Here is a 21,086-nt window from a genome sequence, read left to right on the forward strand (position 1 = left end):
TTTAGTAGTGTCATGGACGAGCCACGGCTCTCCCAAACTTTTCTATATTATATATATATATATATATATATATATATATATATATATATATATATATTATCATATTATTAATTGTAATAAAATTAAAAAAACTGAATAAAGAAAATGAGAATTTTTTGATTTTTTAATTAATAAAAAATTTAATTTATATAAAAAACAAATTAATTTGGCACCCCCAATTCTTCTTTGAAGTTATTTGTTGCTCTCCAAAGGAAACTGTGCAAATTGCTCTCTGCAACAGTTTTATTGGTAGAACTTCTTCTGTTGTAGTAAAAATATAAACCAATACATACTGCACTGACCAACATGAGATTCACTAAGACAGAACCTCCTAGAAGGACTGGATTAGATTAAGCTAATTATTGTTTCTGAACATTTTTGGCGACTTGTGTAGCTGTTTGATGTTTATTATATGATGAATTAATTCTTCCTTTATTATTTTTTAATGTAGATTACTCAAGTATATGGATTTTATGATGAATTCCTTATAAAGTAAGTTCTCAACACCATCATTTATAGGTTCTGTGGAGCAAAAGTGAAAAACATGAGATGCTTCTATCCTGAGAAAAAATTGTTTTTGCTAGATCTTATAGTTGTTTCAATTGAAGTTCATGTAGTTAAGTACTGATGTTCATTTTTGTTATTAGTATTACCATGGTTGAATATCTAAAATTTTCTTTAGATATAAGATGTATAGAAATTCTTTTCCCTACAATATGCTCTTTTGGAATTATAACTTGAGGATTTGATTAGCTAGTTTCTTGTTGCTTTAATTCTGCAAACTTTCCTTGGTTGTACTTTTGCAAACGTTTTTGTTTTGTATCTTCCCATATCTTTTGAACCATTTGAATTCTGCTATTGTATGTTACAACAACCAGGTTGTCTAAATCTTTTGTGTTGTATTTACATATAAAACGCTACAAGGTTGAAATGCTAAATTATCCTCCAGGCACCTTTGCTGCTGCTCAGTACCTTATATATATTGTCATTCATCAATCTCTGTTGAACAATCTTATGCAGTCAGGACTAGGAGCTCACTATTAGCTGTAAATTGTTCAGTATTTTTGAGATCTTAACTGACCACTTATTCAGATGTTGAATCAAGAAAAAAAAAATGCAATTTTGTGGCGGTTTAAAACCGCCAAAAAATTTCAAACAAGTCAAACAAAAATGCATTTTGTGGCGGTTTGAAACCGCCACAAAAGAGATTGAATTTTCTGCTGCCCAACACCAGCGTTTATGAAATATCCGCCGCAAACGGTTTTTGGCGACCGTAGATCCGACAGTTATTAATGACGCCGGTAATGCGATTTGTGGCGTTTTTTAACCGCCATAAACTGCCAAAATAACCGCCACAAATCATGCATTTTTTTTGTAGTGAATATGTTTCCCAAGATTATAAAATCACAATCTTAGCAATCCAAAATTCAAAATAATGTGACTAGAATGATAATATTGGTATATGTATAGATACTAAAATAAATAGTTGAATTTAAGGACTTATTTAATACTTTAAGAATTTATTTGATAATTCTTTAATTTTAAGAATTAATATTACATTAACTTCTAATCTAAGGGATCAAATCGTAAGATTATGTTTTTTTTAATTATTATTAGTAGTGGTTATTTTAATTTAAATTAAATATTAGCATGTGCTTTGCATCAATAATGAAATGCATATAATTTATTTTAAATGCAAATTTTAAAAAATGTCAATCCATAAAGAATTCTCAAATAATAATTATTATCATTATTATATTCAAAAAGAGGAGATATATATAACCACTTATTTATTGTAAATTTATATATTTTCTAATCTTATCCACCATATTATTTATATTGTATTAATATAAATGTAAATAAAATATTAAATCATGGAGGTGTTTGTGGAGGATTTCGTTTGTAGGTTCTTTTTATTCGAACTAGCACGATTTCAATTTATGCGTGTTCGCAACATGACAGAATCGAAGACTTTCAGTGAAAAAATAAAATCGTACAAGCAACAAATAGAGTTCAATAAATTAGGGTGTTGTTTGAGCACGTCAGAAGATCTATGCTCGTTGTTTGAGCACGTCAGAAGATCTATGCTGGTTTTAGCGCATCAGAAGATTTATGCTTGTTTAGCACATCAGAAGATCTATGCTAATTATACAATCAATTTCATGCATGTAAGAATTAACGTGAATTGAACAGATGACATGTATATTGACTGTAGAAATCATATCCTTCATTAAATGGTAACAGAATTACAATTCGTAAGGATAACGAAACAGGTTCAGATGACTACACTACACTAGACTATGCTAAGCTACGCTATGCTATGCTACGCGAAAAAAGGAAAAAGAAAGGTGGTCGAGAAATCATACCCAAAGTTGTCTCGAATGCACGGTGTGCCTTATGCGCATGCTGAGGAGTGCGTGTGAGGTATTGTGGGTGTGTGATTTCTAACCCTTTGCTACGAGCATGGCTCGTTTAATTTATAGACAAAGATTTAGGAAATGTAACTGTTTCTGACGTGCCCCGAAAGTGCATAACCATTCTAAACTTCCACATCGTGACTCATTCCTGGAACCGCTCATTAACTTTCCCAAACCGTTCTGCAGTCTTTGACACTTATCTCATAATTTACTTCAACCGCTATTAAATCGTGTTCTCTTTAAGTTCTTCATTATGAGAGGTTGCGAAGTATGCTCGTGTATGTCCGGATCCTTGGGATTTTGAGTAACCAACGAAAACTACACTTAAATGTTTCTTGATTTTTCTTGTACTTTGAGAGGTTGCGAGGCTGTGAGCCTTTGTCATGAGCAGCATCCTTCCTGGTTCGAGGATTTCGAGAGTTTCACGAAAAATATCTTCGCGTATCTCTTGATTCTCTTCAGGCTTCGTATGCCTTCTTCAGAAACTTCTTTACCATTTTCTGATCACCTAAAATTTCGAGCACCCAGTGTCTCCAAATTTATTTTTTTGGTACTAACAGGAGGATAGTACATAATGAGGGCACGTTCCTATTGGGTGGTATGAGCTTTTCAGTTTCACTGAATTGCTTTGTTGAGCGTAAAACAAAAAGTGAAACCCACTGAATTGTTTTGTTGACGTAGTAAAAAATAAAAAATAAAATTATAGAAAGATTCTTTGCGTGTCTACCCTTCAAGTCAAAAAGTCTGGAGACATGAGACGCGTTGCTCATATACTAAAGTCAAGGATGTGGGGCTCCTAGAAAACACCGCCAAACTCTATTCATGTTTTAGCTCAAAGATTATGGACTTTAAAACAAGAGGGGTTCGGTGATTGACTAGGATGCAAAAATAACTTCCACTAGTGGAAAAAAGGCTTTTAAAATCGGTTACTTTGGACTTTTAAAATCGGTTATGGAACCGATCTTAAAAGAGCCGATTTTGAAAAGGTAGACTTTTAAGATCGGTTATCAACCGATTTTAAAAATAGACTTTTACGATCGGTTGATTTATAACCAATCTTAAAAGTCTTGACTTTTAAAATCTGTTATAACAACAACCGATCTTAAAAGTCTACTTTTAAAATCGGTTATGGCATAACCGATCTTAAAAGCATTGATTTTTTTTGTATGTTTGACTTGTTTTAGGAGCACCTCAGAACAAAAAACCTGCAGAAAAACCAGATAGTTCAAAATATTTTCTCAGTGAAGCACAAATCGCATACAAATGACAAGATGATAAATGTTAATCATATATATATAATTGAATAGTTTTAAATACATCTAATACATAAATGGACTACATTGCTCAATGAAATGTAAGTTCTAACTAGTTAAAGTAATACTATAAAACATAAGCCCAAACTAGTTAAAGTAATGGTCAATAAAAAATGTGGCCCATTGCTCCCTAATGATGTTTATGTCTTCTAGCGGCAATGGTGATCGATCTATAAATATCTGTTAAGAAAAATTAAAATAATTAGTAATAATTCATAAAATATATAGAATGAGAACTTAAAACAAAAACTTTCAAAATTGTAAAACTTACTTTAGTCCACCCAGATACTATTTGTGAATCGACAATAGTATGCATTGTCTTCATTACATAGTATCCGCACTCATAATTTCCTTTTTTTTATGAGACTACAAAAAGAATATAAAATCAATTTCAATAGAATAGTAATTAAAGAAAATTACTAAATTACTTAAAAAAAATATCATTGCTAGAATTAAAATCTTACTTTAGGAGAGACCCAACTCATTTTTTTCTTCATCTTTGAACCCTTAAGTATATGATATCCTTCCATGGCCCTAATGATAAAATGACATTATGATTAGTATAAAGTCAAATGTAATGATAATCAATAAAAGAAATTAGATATTTTTAAACAATTTACCCTATGATGAAATTAACACGATAAGAATTAATAAATTAAATATTGAATCCCCTTTATTAATGTTTATTTACATGCTTAAAATATAAATTAAGCGATTAATCCCAAAATATCTACATTATGACATTTATTATAACAAAAAAAGATAAATATGAGAAATAAAAGGAAGAGAAGAAGATTGACTGAAATACCTCTTGAACGAGCTTTATTGAATCTTCAAATATGGAGAAGGTGCTTTGTGGCAACCTTTCAAACTACCGTATGCCTCACAAATCTCAAGAAATACAATAGGAGGGAGAGAGAAGATAGATATGCAACACAAATATCAAGAAATACAATACAATGGAGAGAGATAGAGAATTTTCGTGCTTAAAGGAGTCTTATTCAAAATTTCTCTAGCCGCCCTGAGAACTATGCCCGAGGCTTCTATTTACAGGAATCAGAAGGGGGCCAGAACGTCCCGCTTCGGATTTGGAACAACCCATTTTTGGCCAGTAGTTATGTGCAAATTATGCACCCTGGAACGGCCCATTCCAGAGTGGAAATTAACACAAAGTTACCCTTTCCAGAATCGCCCATTCCAAATTTGACTTGTTTGGAACGGCCTGTTCTGGTATTGGAACGAGCCGTTCCAACCTAGGACTCTTTAGGTGTTTTAATCACGTTGGAATGCCCGTTATGATATTGGAACGGCCCATTCTAGGGTTCGGAACAGCCCGTTCCAATTTTGGAACAGCCCGTTCCAGGCTACTATGACCACCTTATTTGACCTTTAGGCCTTCTGATGTCCTGTCTTGTTGTTTGCTTGCTTCGGGAGCTCCTTCCTTCATAACGGAGGTCCATTTCCTACTACCCAACAATTATTCCCACACTCCCGAGTGAGGTTTCTCACTCCCCCCTTACCTGGATAGGCCAAAGATGAAGCTAGAGCGAAATCTAGTTGACCTCTTTCTCTTGGTTCTCCTTGGTCTTCAGAGAATGTAGAAGAAAAGAAGTCAGAAATGAAAAGTGTGCTTTTGGGAGTGCTAGAGCGCTCTATTTATAGGCATCAGGAGTCACCGGAATGACCCGTTCCAAATCCAGATGGCCCGTTCTGGACTTTTCGTCATGTGTAAAATTTCACATCCAGAACGGTCCGTTCTCAAACTAGAACGGCCCGTTCTGGGTTTATGTTTAACCCACAACAGCCATAATTGGAACGACCCGTTCTCATCTTTGGAACGGCCCATTCCCATCTTTGGAACGGCCCGTTCCCATTTAGGGTTAAAGGCCATTCTGGTAGTCTGGAATGGCCCGTTCTAGTTTGGGAATGGCCCGTTCTAGGCTACTAAAAATAAACTTTTGAATAGCTTGGAACGGCCCGTTCCAATTTGAGAACAACTCGTTCTGGGCTACTAAAAAAACCCTAAATAAATTTTATAAAAATTACTAAATTACCCTCCATAAAAAGTATGGAAACTGGGGTGTTACAATTCCCCCCCCCCCCCCGCTTTTTGAAATTTCTTCCTCGAAATTTACCGAAAACCTGAACGGATGAACTTCATGAATCTTGCTCTACACTGCCGAATAACACTTTCCTAAATATTTCTCATCGTGCTTCTGCTGCGCCACTCTGATGTAGAAACTATATTAGTTGAAAATATCATGTAACGTCACTACCTCACTGATGTATAACTCAATTAATCTTCTCAAGGGATATCTAATATGAATAAGGATAGGGTGAGCAACCTTGGTGAATCTATCTATTAACCAAATAAGATCAAATTTCTTAAGAAAATCAGGCAAAACTACAACTAAGTTCATAGATATAAAATCTCACTTCCAAACTAGGACGTCTAAAGGCTGTAAAAATCCTAAAGACTTCTAGTATTCTACCTTAAACTTCTGGCATACTAAACATGAGTACACAAATTCCTCTACTTCTCTCTCTCCACCTTAAGCCGCCTGAACATCTTCTTAAGGTCTTGATACACCTTAGTAGCTTCCGAGTGAATACTAAGAATACTCTTATGTCCTTCCTCTAAGATCATTCTCTTAATTTAGGATTACTAGGCTACCAAATTTTGTTCTTGTACCTCAAAACAACGTCGGTTCCTACTCAAAAAAGGTTATCTATACTTATACCAATCTTCTCCACTTGGTTCACTAAGAAAGGATCATCCATTAATCTATTAGTCCTTTCCAACATACTCAATCCAATGCTCTTAAGGGTAACCTCACACACCAAGCTTAAGTCTCTAAACTCTTTAATTAGGTCCAACCCTTAATTCATCAAAAATAATAGATAAATATCCATCCTACTCAAGACATGTGCTGGAATATCATCTTTACTTCTATGATCTTCTCAAAAGATCAAACACCTAAGCGTAAGTTTCCTAGGTACACATACTCGGTCTCCAAGTCTTGTCACTAAAATGAATCAACTAATTATGCTACTTCAATTTTCCTTTGAAAATCCACTAGTTACACGAGTCATACCTAGTCTCACATTACTAGGGGTAACCTCATAAGTCAAGCTTAAATCCCTAATTTGAATCAAAAGATCCATCTCTCTAATCATAAGGGAAGATAAATATAGAGGTTTCCTACTCAAAGCATCAGTCACCATATTGGCTTTGCCCAAATAACAAATAAGATTAAAATCTTATTCCTTAAGAAATTCCCATTATCTCATTTGTCTCTTATTTAACTCCTTTGGTCAAAAGATATTTAAGGCTTTTATGATCACTACATGCCTCAAGCTTAGAACCATACAAATAGTGTATCCAAATCTTAGTATAAATATCATAACCACTAACTCAAGGTCATGCGTAAGGTAAGTCCTCTAATGAATTTTTAATTACCTAAAACATAGGCTACTATCCTTCCTTCTTGCATCAACACTTCATCCAAATCCATCTTTAGAAGCATCACTATGTAACAAAAGACTCACTAAAATCCGGAAATATTAACACTAGCCAATCTTTCCTTAAGAGTATGGAAATTACTCTCACACTATCCCACACAAAGACAACACTCTTCCTAGTCAATCTAGTAAAAGGTAATGTTATCCTATAAATTTTCTCAATAGCTCTCCTATAATACTAAGCTAATATAAGAAAATTGTTAACCTTACTAATTGACTTTTGGTATCTCCCACTTAAGCACAACTTCTACCTTAGGTAAATCTACATTATACCTCTGCTAGAAATTACAGAGCCTAGAACACTCACCTCATATAATCAAAAATCACACGTAGATAAGTAGCATAAAATTGTCTAGTATATATCCTCATCCTCAACTCCAATTAGATGATATCACATCTTAAGGTTAATCTTACTAAACACACAAACACCCACTAATTGATATATAAGGTCATCTATCCTCATATCAACATACATGCATATCAAATCATATTAGAACACCTATTTTAAACATTCATATATATCATCCCTAAGCATGTACGAATCAATCATCGTTTACTCCATATAGCATGTACATGAACCAACCTTACCACATAGCATCATACAACCTTAAACAACTTCTCAATCTACATGAAAATACCTCAGAACATCATAACCAAATCAATTCTTATCCTTGCATTGCCTAACAGTTCCAAAAACATTATAAAAGCATACATCTCTCTTCAAAAACTATGAAAGAAAATGATGCACATAGAGTTATACTCATCCAATTGATCTCAAACCTATCTAAAAAAAAGCTAAGAGAATAAGCCAAAACTCTTACGAAGACATAAGATTCCAAAAAGATCATCTTCTGAGCTAAAAATTCAAAAACACAAATATATTCAGCACTTACAACTAGACATCTGTTTTACCTGATTCCAGTTCCATTGGAAAGATAACGTCCAAGGCTACAACCTTTGTGAAGACCATCAAATCTAAATCTGTCAATAGAAAACTCGTGCGGGCACAACAAAAATGCAGCAAACATCCCTTACACTAGACAACAATAGTGTATCAACCTCTAAAGCCACAAAAATACTTTATCCTTTCAAACTCACTCCTTTCCTCCTTAAACTCATATCCGAGCTTCCCACTACAATTCTACACCAAAAAAATTCACATATTTCACACAAAAGACTTAGAGCTGAAATAAAATCCTCATGCAACCTAACTCCTAACAAGGTTAATATGCAAGCATCAAAACTTAAGGAAATTAACACTTCGACCTTTCATCAAGAACAGGCAAAACTCCAATGCTCAACACATAATCTCTTGGATTCAATCATTACAACTATAGATTCCAAAAACTCCATCAACCATAAACTCTCAATACACTCGACAAATCAATGTCTCACCCAAATCTAAGGTCCCAATAGTTTCTAGTTGATTAGCACAATATCTTGTCTACTACTATTCACACATATGCTTGCAACACAAATGATATCACTCATCCATTACTTCTTACATAAGCAATAAATATCAAACAATTAAGCACTCATAAGAATGAAGAAGAACCGTCATAATGATATTAGCTAAAACTATCTATCATTCCTCTAATTACAATATAATCTAACAGTATAAAAAACTCAACAATATCAACACAAGGAGAACATCATCATCATCATTATCAAAGAAAAGCATCATCAACTTACACAACAAAAAAAACATTGTCAGAGTACATAATAAAATCATGATAAGTACATAACTCATGGTCGATTGGATCGACCTGCTCTGATACCACTAAATGTGACACCCTCTACCCTAATATAAATATATAATAATTAAAAGAAATATCTTATTGGGTTAAACAAAATTCCAATAACATGAGAGTAGAGAATTCACATTCATAAACTTAAAACATGATCAAATGCGAAAAAAATGAAACATGAGTTCTTCTAAAACAAAATACAATAACGAAGTCCTAATTATGCCTAGCTATGCCCCAATGTCACATATCCTATCAGAGCATGCCCAACTGAAGTCTAAGCCTCATCACCAACATCTTCATGCTGATGATCGCCTGCAACACAATGTAGACCCCTAAAATTGTCCGGGTCGGAAATAAAACTCGAAGACTCTCGAAGATCAAAGGAAAGTCAGCCGGAAGGACTCCTGGAAGACCCTGGAAGACCCTAGGATGACAATCTGTAGGTTTAGAGGTCTTAGAGTAGCAAAAAATAAGAAAGTGGAGGGAATGAAGCCCAATACGGCCTCCCAGAAGTTCAATACGGCCGTATTGAAGTTTCTGAACTTCAATACGGCTGCATTGAACTCAATGCGGCTATACTGAACTTCAATACGGCCGTATTGAGGTTTTTTGAACTCAATACGGCTGCACTGAACTTCAATACGGCCGTATTGAGGTTTTTGAACTTCAATACGGCCGTATTGAATTCAATACGGCCGTATTGTAGTTCAAAACTTCAATACGGACCGTATTGACCCCCAGAAACCGTATTGAGCCTCATCCCTATAAATATGACGTCAATTGGACGTCATTCTACACTTTCACACTGAGTTTTGACTCCCTCCTTGAGTATTCTGGGGTTTTTGAGCAGTGTTCTGCCCTAGAAATCTCTCTGGGAGTCGATCCGACGAAGTTCTCGAATTCCGAGCATTTAGCTTGGAGATTCGAACTTAGTCGAAGGGAAATCCTCCGGATTTCCATAGTTAAAATTTTCTAGGAGGGAGCGAGCGGGCTTGTAGAGCGAGGGAACGCCAAAAAGCTTCCCAGTTTTACTTGATATATAAAAAGCACGCTTCAAAGGTTTCTTCTTAAGACCTTCCTTTTACTGCTTTCTGTGTGTATATTTAACTGTCATCATGTAGATAGTTAATTTACAATCGCTTAGAATAAATAGGGGTAATTTAGTAATTTTGCGCTATTATTTAATAAATAATCTGTCATAGGGAACCCGAAAGGGGCGCTGTGGGGTGCTAACACCTTCCCCACGCGTAACCGACTCCCTTACCCGACTCTGGTTGTAATGGCCGAAGTCGATTTTTGAATCGATTGCCTTAAACTTCTTTTTCCAATGTTTTGAGTAAAACATTGGTGGCGACTCCATGAACCCTTCCTTTTTATGAAAACCACTAATCCATGGAGGGTCCCGCTTGAGATTAACATGGATTGGTGAGCCTTTTAATAAAATTGCTCGTTTGACGAGGTCTCAGTTTGAGAATAAGTCATTCTAGCAATCCATATTTTTAAACAAATAAAAGAGTCCAACCATCCCTCGCGAATGCCGAAAGCCCGTTTCGGGCCGGTGGCGACAGATGGCGACTCCACTGGGGAAGCCTCGAGAGTCAGTCCCATTTAGTGGCAGATTATTTTTAACAAATAATAGTTAAAATTACTTCATTATCCCCTTGTTTGTATGATAACATGCTTTATTTATATGGCTTTAATAACTGTTGTATGTTTAATTTTACGCAATTGTTTGAAATAAAACTGCACACAAACCTTTGCACACGACAGTTCCCTCTATACCCGGGGGCATGAGTGGTAAGCCATAGGGAGTGGATGTTAGTACGGCCGGTTGTCGAATGGGTCTATAGGTGCCCGTAGACCGTTGTCGAAAAGCATCACTCAAGGTGATAACCATGAACTCGAGTCCGACAGTGCGTTGGAGCTTTCCATCGACTTACGACGAGAGGAATTGGGTCCCTATAATGGGGGCACCTTGGGGGCCTCAGACCGGTGAGAACAGTTAGAACCACCTTGAATATGCACCTTTCTGCAGGAAACCCCTACCTCGTGATTCGCTCGTGACTGTTCGTGGATGAGTGAATTGTTTGTGTAAATGCTTATGTGCAAATTGTTTGTGCATTAATAAATAACCTCGTGATAAGGTCTAAAGAATAATCCCCATGCATGAAAAAACCATGACATGAGAGGAAAAACCATGTGTGAAAATATAATAAAAGTGAGGAGCATGTGCATCATTACCAATAAGATATCATGCATCCTCATAAACCATGCATTCTAGGTTCACCAATACCTCTTGACATGAGTAAAAGAGACCCATAATTATCGAGATTCTCCGTTGAGGAGAGATCATAAGTCAAGGAGGGTGGTAACACTCTGTTTTAAAAAGGCAGCGCCTTAAAAATGGAGGGTTATCAAGCTCATGTCAAGAGCGTATTCATTCCATAAATTAATTAAATTAAATATTCATTTTTAGAAAGTGGCTGGTCATCTCTCTGTCCTCACACGCGCACAGAAAATCAAGAAGATGGAAGCGCTGGAGGACCAAAATAAGAAGCTTACAGCCGAGCTCTCACAGCTCAAAGAACAAATGGCGCAAATGATGGAACTCATGCGTCACCATAATGTACATGGGTCTCACCACAGTGACCATGAGTCCCATCATCATGAGGAAGAGGAGGTGCATGAAGAAGAGCCTCCGCACGCCATACCTATTGGGGCTGGAATTATGATTAAAGAGCCCGAGGTTTCAAAGGAACAATTCCACGCCCTAGAGGATCGGTTGAGGGCTATGGAGGGGCATGATTTTGACATCAAAGATGCCGCCGACATGTGTTTAGTGAGGGACATCCAATTCCCTCCTAAATTTAAAGTACCGGATTTCCCAAAGTACGTGGGATCGACTTGCCCTAAGAGTCATCTCACCATGTACTGCCGAAAGATGGCTGCATATGCCACAAACGAAAAGCTCTTGATCCACTGCTTCCAAGAGAGCTTGGCTGATACCGCGCTCAACTGGTATATGCAGCTAAATGGAAATCTAGTACACACATGGAGGCAGTTGGCCGACGCCTTTCTCAAGCGCTACAAATACAACATCGACCTAACACCCGATAGGTCAGATCTTCAAGCCTTGAGTAAAAAGAACGATGAATCCTTCAAGGCGTACGCCCAACGTTGGAGGGAGTTGGCGGCACAGATAGAGCCCCCACTGTCGGATAAGGAGACGGTGTCCTTATTCATCAATTCGTTGACTGGTCCCTATTATGACAAGATGATAGGGAACACGACAACACTCTTCTCGGACATCATCACCATTGGAGAAAGGGTGGAACAAGGACTCAAAAGTGGGAAGCTGGCTAAGCCTTCCCAACCATATGAAGCTAAGAAGGCCTTCGGGAAGAAGAAAGAAGGAGGAGTCAACGCTGTAACCATTTCTCCATCTTCTTCCACTTCGAAGTCAGGCAAATCGCAATACAACTCTGTGAAGAAGTTTGACAAACTTCCGACCACTTATAGCGATCTCCTGCCGAAGCTAGTAGAAGCCCAACTTCTAGCTTATGTTCCACCGAGAAAGATCGATCCACCTTACCCCGATTGGTACAAACCACAAGACAAATGTCTATACCATTCGGGAGCGCCGGGGCATTCAACGGAGAACTGCCTAGCTCTCAAGCACAAGGTCCAAAGCCTTATCGACGCTGGTTGGGTCACTTTCGATTCGACAGCGCCCGACGTGAGCAAGAACCCTCTGCCAAAACAGGAGTAGAGAGAAGGGCAAGCCATGATAGGGCCCCTCCACATTTTTCTTTTAGGGACTCATGATCAGTACCCGAGATCATGAGGACCTTTTCATGTAAATAAGGGTTTTGTACAGTTTTACATACATATATCAATAAAGAGGCATTTTTCATACATTATTCTCTCATTTTGTTCTATTCTCTCTCTCTCATCAATATTAATAATTCTAAACCTAAACAGAACCAGTAAATAATTATGTCTGTGATTGTTCGCTCTGATCGGGATCCGAAAGCCAAGGATGAATGGGTTGAGTTGGACAGTGATGAGGAGACCATCTCTCCGGATCTGCAAAGACTGCTAGATCAAGAAGCTTGTCTACTCCAGCCATATCAAGAGAAATTGGAGACCGTGAATTTGGGGCAAGGTCAAGAGTTACAAGAAGTCAATATTGGGACCCATATCAGTGATGAAATAAAAACGCAATTGATTCAATTGTTGAGGGAATACAAAGACGTATTTGCATGGTCGTACCATGATATGCCCGGTTTGGACTCCAACATCGTCGAACACAAGTTGCCATTAAAAGACGGGTTTCGACCCATTAAGCAAAAGCTTCGACGAATCAAGCCCGAATGGTCCTTAAAGATTAAGGAGGAGGTAGAAAAACAATTTGACGCGGGATTCTTGGTTGTATCCCAGTATCCCGAATGGCTGGCTAACATTGTGCCAGTCATCAAAAAGAATGGGAAGGTTAGAGTGTGTGTTGATTATAGGGATTTGAATCGTGCCAGTCCAAAGGACGATTTTCCCTTGCCCCACATCGATACACTTGTGGATCACACTGCCACAAACACACTCTATTCCTTTATGGATGGATACTCAGGGTATAATCAAATAAAGATGAATATAGAAGACCGCGAAAAAACTTCTTTCATTACACCCTGGGGCACTTTCTGCTACAGGGTGATGCCTTTTGGACTTAAAAATGCGGGTGCCACCTACCAACGAGCGATGGTGACGCTATTCCACGATATGATCCACAAAGAAATTGAAGTATACGTGGATGACATGATCGCAAAGTCGAAGGACGAGATGGACCACATCCAATATTTGAGAAAATTATTCAATCGGCTTCGTAAGTATCAGCTTAAGCTAAACCCGGCTAAGTGTACTTTCGGAGTTCGGTCGGGTAAGCTTCTCGGGTTCATCGTCAGTGAAAAAGGCATAGAGGTGGACCCCGATAAAGTAAAGGCAATAATGGAAATGCCTCCTCCTAGAACCGAGAAAGAAATAAGAGGATTCCTCGGCAGGGTGAACTACGTCGCGAGGTTCATCGCACAATTGACTGACACGTGCAAACCGATATTCAAGCTGTTGCGCAAGAATCATTCCGAAACTTGGGATGAGAATTGTCAACAAGCTTTCGATAAGATCAAACAGTGCTTGGCCAATCCACCAATGTTGGTGCCACCTGTCGAGGGAAGACCATTAATCCTCTATCTAACGGTACTTGATGAGTCCATGGGAGCTGTGCTAGGACAACAAGATGAAACAAGGAAGAAAGAACAAGCCATCTACTACTTGAGCAAAAAGTTTCTTGATTATGAAACCCGCTACACGCCGCTAGAAAAGACGTGCTGCGCGTTAGCATGGGCAACACAAAGGCTCAGGCAGTATATGATTAGGCATACTACTTGGTTGGTTTCCAAAATGGACCCAATTAAGTATGTGTTCGACAAACCCATAATCACTGGGAAGATTGCCCGATGGCAAGTGCAATTATCAGAATTTGACATCATACATGTCACCCAAAAGGCCATCAAGGGCAGTACCCTAGCTGATTACCTAGCACACGGGCCGACCAATGACTATCAATCCCTTCAGGATGATTTCCCCGATGAGGATATCATGAACTTACAACATGAAGAGCGCAAAGATGATGCGTGGACCATGTATTTTGATGGAGCCTCCAACATGCTTGGACAGGGGATTGGAACAGTGTTAATCTCCCCACAAGGAAAGCATATCCCCCTAACAGCAAGACTCAATTTCGACTGTACAAACAACATGGCCGAATACGAAGCTTGCGCGCTAGGAATCCAAGCAGCTATCAACAATGGTATCCTAAAGCTCAAAGTGTTTGGAGATTCGGCTTTAGTCATTCATCAGCTACGGGAAGTCCGAAATCCTAAACTAATACCATATGTTGAGCATATCAAAGACTTGACACATCTTTTTCAAAGTGTCGTCTTTGAGTATATTCCAAGGGAGGAAAATCAGTTTGCCGACGCTCTTGCTACACTCTCGTCGATGTTCGCCTTGGATAAAGAGCATGAAATGCCCATCATTAATATCCGACGGCATGATAAGCAAGCGTTCTGCCTTCTGATAGATGAAGTTATCGACGATTGTCCATGGTTCCACGATATCAAACAATATCTGAAAAAAGGGGAATATCCTGATATGGCCAACGATAATGACAAAAAGCATATCCGAAGAAGGGCCATGGGATTTCTGCTGATAGGAGAAACCCTCTACAAAAAGAATTATGACTCGGTTTTGTTGAGGTGTGTAGACCAAGTCGAAGCTCAAAATGTGATCAAAGAAATACATGAGGGGGTTTTCGGTACCCACATTCCCGGACCTGCAATGGCTAAGTAAATCCTTAGGGCAGGGTACTATTGGTCGACCATGGAAAGGGATTGTTACCAATACGTTCGGAAATGCCACAAATGTCAAGCATATGCCGACAATATTCATGTCCCACCAACGCCACTCAATGTATTGGCTTCACCTTGGCCATTTGCAATGTGGGGCATGGATGTTATTGGACCCATCGAACCAAAGGCATCCAATGGACATAGATTCATCCTGGTGACCATTGATTATTTCACCAAATGGGTAGAAGCGGCATCGTATGCTCATGTAACCCGAAAGGTGGTAACGTCCTTCATCAGAAAAAACATTATATGCAGATACGGTATTCCCGATAAGATCATCACTGATAATGGATCCAATCTAAATAACAAGATGGTGGAAGAACTGTGCCAAGAGTTCAAGATCCAACACCACAACTCTTCCCCATATCGACCAAAGATGAATGGGGCAGTCGAGGCAGCCAATAAGAATATCAAGAAAATAGTACAGAAGATGGTTGTCTCATTCAAAGACTGGCATGAGATGTTACCCTTCGCTCTCCATGGATACAGGACTTCAGTGCGCACATCCACAGGAGCTACTCCATTTTCCCTTGTTTATGGAATGGAGGCAGTTCTGCCTGTTGAAGTCGAGATACCTTCTCTGAGAGTAATCATGGAAGCAAAACTTTCCGAGGCAGAATGGGTTCAAAGCCAATACGACCAATTGAACCTTATCGAAGAAAAACGACTGAACGCCATATGTCATGGTCAAGCCTACCAAAGGAAGATCAAAAAGGCTTTTGACAAGAAAGTCCACCCTCGAATCTACCATGAGGGAGAGCTGGTGATGAAGAAATTACTACCAGCTCAAAAGGACAAAATCGGAAAGTGGGCCCCAAATTACGAAGGACCATACGTGGTGAAGCGATCCTTCTCCGGAGGAGCACTGATCCTCACAAACATGGACGGAGAAGAACTTTGATACCCAGTCAACGCTGACGTGGTAAAGAAGTATTATGCTTGAAGACGTTGCTTGCACAAGCCCACTAGGATGAAAACCCAAAAAGGGGCATCCTAGGCAAAAGTTAGGGCAAAACGAAAAGCCCGCCAGTACAAGGGTACTAGGCAAAACAAAGGCAAAATTATCCCTGCTAGGATACGTCCTAGGCAAAAGTTAGGGACAAAAGAATAAGATGTAAAAACAAAGCAAGCAACGATCACTTGAATTGAAAATCGAAAGGCGGTTCAAGTGATAATCTTCTAGAAGCAAGCGTCTTGCAGCATCTACACTCCTGGCTCAGGCATCTCACCCGAAGCAGCTAGGGGAACGGGAAGAGCGACAATTACAGATATGATTGTTTAAGCCAAATGTATAAATAGCCCACCTTGGCCAGCCATTCTTCAGAAATTCCCTTTGCAAATCTTTCTGTAAAAACATTTTTGAATATCAAATAAAATATCCATTTGTTTCTTTTCTCTCTTGACCATAGGATTATGCCTCTAAATTGATGTTTCAAAAATTGTACGAAACTCTCTTAATAATCGGTCAAATAAAGAAAATTGGAGGGGTTCCTATAAAATCCGTAATCTCCTGCATAAAAGGCTCACAAAAATATTCCCTCACGTCGATGACAGAAATTCCTCCAAGAAAAGGAGGATAGGGAGAGCCATTCATTTTTCTAAAAAGCATTAATAAAATAAAAACTTGCATCGCGTGCATCACACTCATTAGTTGCACATTTAAAGACCTTACCACGAGGCAATTGCATAAAATAGAAAAAATAGAAAATTGCTTGTGTATGACAGCAGTCAACAAAAGCCGAAAACGAAAAAGGCAAGGATACAAACAATACTCCTCAGTTTGTACAGAATAATTGAGCCTGGAGAGGCTTGCTGAAAAAATACTCTCTCAGAATAATTGAGCCTGGAGAGGCTCGCCGAAATAATACTCTCTCAGAATAACTGAGCCTGAAGAGGCTTGTCAAAATAATACTCCTCAGAGACATTTCTGTACAGAAAAAGCCAAAACCAACAAAAAAGGCAAAAATACAGAAAAAGCCAAAATCAACAAAAAAGGCAAAATACAGAAAATCCAACAAATTATACAGAATAACTGAGCCTGGAGAGGCTTGCCGAAATAATACTCCTTCAGAATAAATGAGCCTGGAGAGGCTTGCCGAAATAATACTCTCATCAGAATAATTGAGCCTGAAGAGGCTCGCAGAAATAATACTCCCCAGAGATATCTCAGCTTCCACTCACGGGCCAAATTCCCCAGTGAAAGCTATCAAACCAAGATCAGCAAAAATCCCCAATGGAAGCGCGATCATCCAAAGCAAAATATTCAGTCAAAGGACTTAAAACTTCCTCAGTGGAAGATAGCTCTCCAACTCAGGCGTTGAGTGAGTCTAAGCCTGAAGAGGCTTTCTAAATAATACTCTGGGATACATAAGATCCCTAAATCCCCAGTCGCCCACTCAAGGGGCATTCCTACAAAAAGGAAAATCCAAAAAAGAAAATCAATAAACCATTCCCCAAGTGGAAATCGGCTTTCAGCCAAAAATCAAGCGTCAAGATGATCCGCCTAACAGAAGAGGTCAATCAAAAAATCAACATCCAGAATCCCCAGCGGATAACAGCCTACACAGAGGCAGCAAAAATCAGAAAATCCAAAAGAGTCACCCGAATAAGGATAACCGGGATACTCCACAACGTCAAAGGACGTCAGCTAAACATAAGGCATCGCTCAACTCAGAGAGAGAGCATCTGTGTCTACACCCCAAGGAGTCAGAAATTCCCCATGGGTACCAACAATGCAATGCAAGTTGGGGCACAGGAACCTATGAATGACTGCACATCCCCTAGACGGATCCCTGCGTTATCCAGCCCTCAGCGGCACAAAATCAGAAAAACCGTCGAAGCAGCATCGTGGACTGTGGAGACAAAAATCATCTCAAAACCCTGGAGAGGGTAAACTCACACTGCCGAATGTTAAGAGGCAGGGCCTGGAGAGGCGATACTCAACTGCTGAATGTTAAGAGGCAGGGCCTGGAGAGGCAATACTCAACTGCTGAATGTTAAGAGGCAGGGCCTGGAGAGGCGATACTCAACTACCTCATGTTAAGAGGCAGGGCCTGGAGAGGCGGTACTCAACCATCAGCGTCGTCAAAGGCACGTTGGTGTTCAACTTCCGGCTCAGGCGTCGAGTGAAGTTGACCCTGGAGAGGGTAAACTTAGCTGCCTAGGTCGTCAGAAACGACCGAAGCAGAGCCTGGAGAGGCGGGTACTCAATCATCAGTGATGTTAACACTGGTGTCTAGCTTCCGGCTCGGGCGTCGAGTGAGGCTAGGCCTGGAGAGGCAGTACTCAACCATCAGCGTCGTCAGAGGCACGTTGGTGTTCAACTTCCAGCTCGGGCGTCGAGTGAAGTTGACCCTGGAGAGGGTAAACTTAGCTGCCTAGGTCGTCAGAAACAACCGAAGCAGAGCCTGGAGAGGCAGTACTCAATCATCGGTGATGTTAACACTGGTGTCTAGCTTCCGGCTCGGGCGTCGAGTGAGGCTAGGCCTGGAGAGGCAGTACTCAACCATCAGCGTCGTCAGAGGCACGTTGGTGTTCAACTTCCGGCTCGGGCGTCGAGTGAAGTTGACCCTAGAGAGGGTAAACTTAGCTACCGAGGTTGTCAGAAGCGCCGAGGTATGCAACAACCTGGAGAGGCTACTCAACAATTTTCCACCGGAAGACGCTACAAGTCAGAAGGTTGGCACATCACCCGGACAATTGGGTCAACTCCTTTACTTGTCAGCCGGTACACCAAAAGGCCGTCCGACTAAGTAAAGGGGGGGCAGCTGTAGACCCCTAAAATTGTCCGGGTCGGAAATAAAACTCGAAGACTCTCGAAGATCAAAGGAAAGTCAGCCGGAAGGACTCCTGGAAGACCCTGGAAGACCCTAGGATGACAATCTGTAGGTTTAGAGGTCTTAGAGTAGCAAAAAATAAGAAAGTGGAGGGAATGAAGCCCAATACGGCCTCCCAGAAGTTCAATACGGCCGTATTGAAGTTTCTGAACTTCAATACGGCTGCATTGAACTCAATGCGGCTGTACTGAACTTCAATACAGCCGTATTGAGGTTTTTTGAACTCAATACGGCTGCACTGAACTTCAATACGGCCGTATTGAGGTTTTTGAACTTCAATACGGCCGTATTGAATTCAATACGGCCGTATTGTAGTTCAAAACTTCAATACGGACCGTATTGACCCCCAGAAACCGTATTGAGCCTCATCCCTATAAATATGACGTCAATTGGACGTCATTCTACACTTTCACACTGAGTTTTGACTCCCTCCTTGAGTATTCTGGGGTTTTTGAGCAGTGTTCTGCCCTAGAAATCTCTCTGGGAGTCGATCCGACGAAGTTCTCGAATTCCGAGCATTTAGCTTGGAGATTCGAACTTAGTCGAAGGGAAATCCTCCGGATTTCCATAGTTAAAATTTTCTAGGAGGGAGCGAGCGGGCTTGTAGAGCGAGGGAACGCCAAAAAGCTTCCCAGTTTTACTTGATATATAAAAAGCACGCTTCAAAGGTTTCTTCTTAAGACCTTCCTTTTACTGCTTTCTGTGTGTATATTTAACTGTCATCATGTAGATAGTTAATTTACAATCGCTTAGAATAAATAGGGGTAATTTAGTAATTTTGCGCTATTATTTAATAAATAATCTGTCATAGGGAACCCGAAAGGGGCGCTGTGGGGTGCTAACACCTTCCCCACGCGTAACCGACTCCCTTACCCGACTCTGGTTGTAATGGCCGAAGTCGATTTTTGAATCGATTGCCTTAAACTTCTTTTTCCAATGTTTTGAGTAAAACATTGGTGGCGACTCCATGAACCCTTCCTTTTTATGAAAACCACTAATCCATGGAGGGTCCCGCTTGAGATTAACATGGATTGGTGAGCCTTTTAATAAAATTGCTCGTTTGACGAGGTCTCAGTTTGAGAATAAGTCATTCTAGCAATCCATATTTTTAAACAAATAAAAGAGTCCAACCATCCCTCGCGAATGCCGAAAGCCCGTTTCGGGCCGGTGGCGACACACAATTTTAAACACAATTTTAAACACATACAAGGGACAACAAGGGAGTGAGAAACATCTCACTCGATTCTAAGTGTAAAAATAATAGTTAGGCAACACGCACGTAAATCATACAAGCACAGTCATAGCCACACATTATTGAGGTACAAATTCAAATTATACATACAACAGTAACACATGCACAGTCATTCATCATGCAATGATTTCATGGACTCGACTCATAAATGCATGTGGTGCCAGTCACGTGTCTCATAATCACATTTCTCATCATTTCATCATTGGTGACCCAAGGTACACCTTGTTAGCTTGTTACATCACTTGGTGACACAAGGTACACATTGTTAGCTTGTTACATCACTTGGTGACCAAAAGGTACACCTGATTAGCTGGTTACATCGGTGACCAAAAGGTACACCTAACTAACTTGTTACATCACGTTGTGACCAAACGTACACCTAATTAGCTTGTTAGATCACGTGGTGACCCAAGGTACACCTGGTTAGCTCATAAATGCAAATGATGCATGTTACATATTCACAATTTCATTGACTCAACATTTCACATTTCACATCTC

General features: G+C 39.5%; 1 long non-coding RNA gene across 1 annotated transcript; it reads right to left on the bottom strand.

Annotated features, from left to right (window-relative positions):
- Positions 1-3,354: 3,354 nt before the first annotated feature.
- On the bottom strand, positions 3,355-4,305 carry LOC109793536 (uncharacterized). Its single transcript, XR_002239331.3, has 3 exons — positions 4,234-4,305; positions 4,041-4,135; positions 3,355-3,949 (listed from the first exon to the last, which is right to left on the bottom strand). It is a non-coding gene; the product is annotated as an uncharacterized LOC109793536 (long non-coding RNA).
- Between the last annotated feature and the right edge of the window lie 16,781 nt (positions 4,306-21,086).

The sequence above is a fragment of the Cajanus cajan genome, chromosome 2 (genome assembly GCF_000230855.2).
Source record: "Cajanus cajan strain Asha chromosome 2, NIPB_CcT2T_4, whole genome shotgun sequence".
NCBI classification, from domain to species: domain Eukaryota; kingdom Viridiplantae; phylum Streptophyta; class Magnoliopsida; order Fabales; family Fabaceae; genus Cajanus; species Cajanus cajan.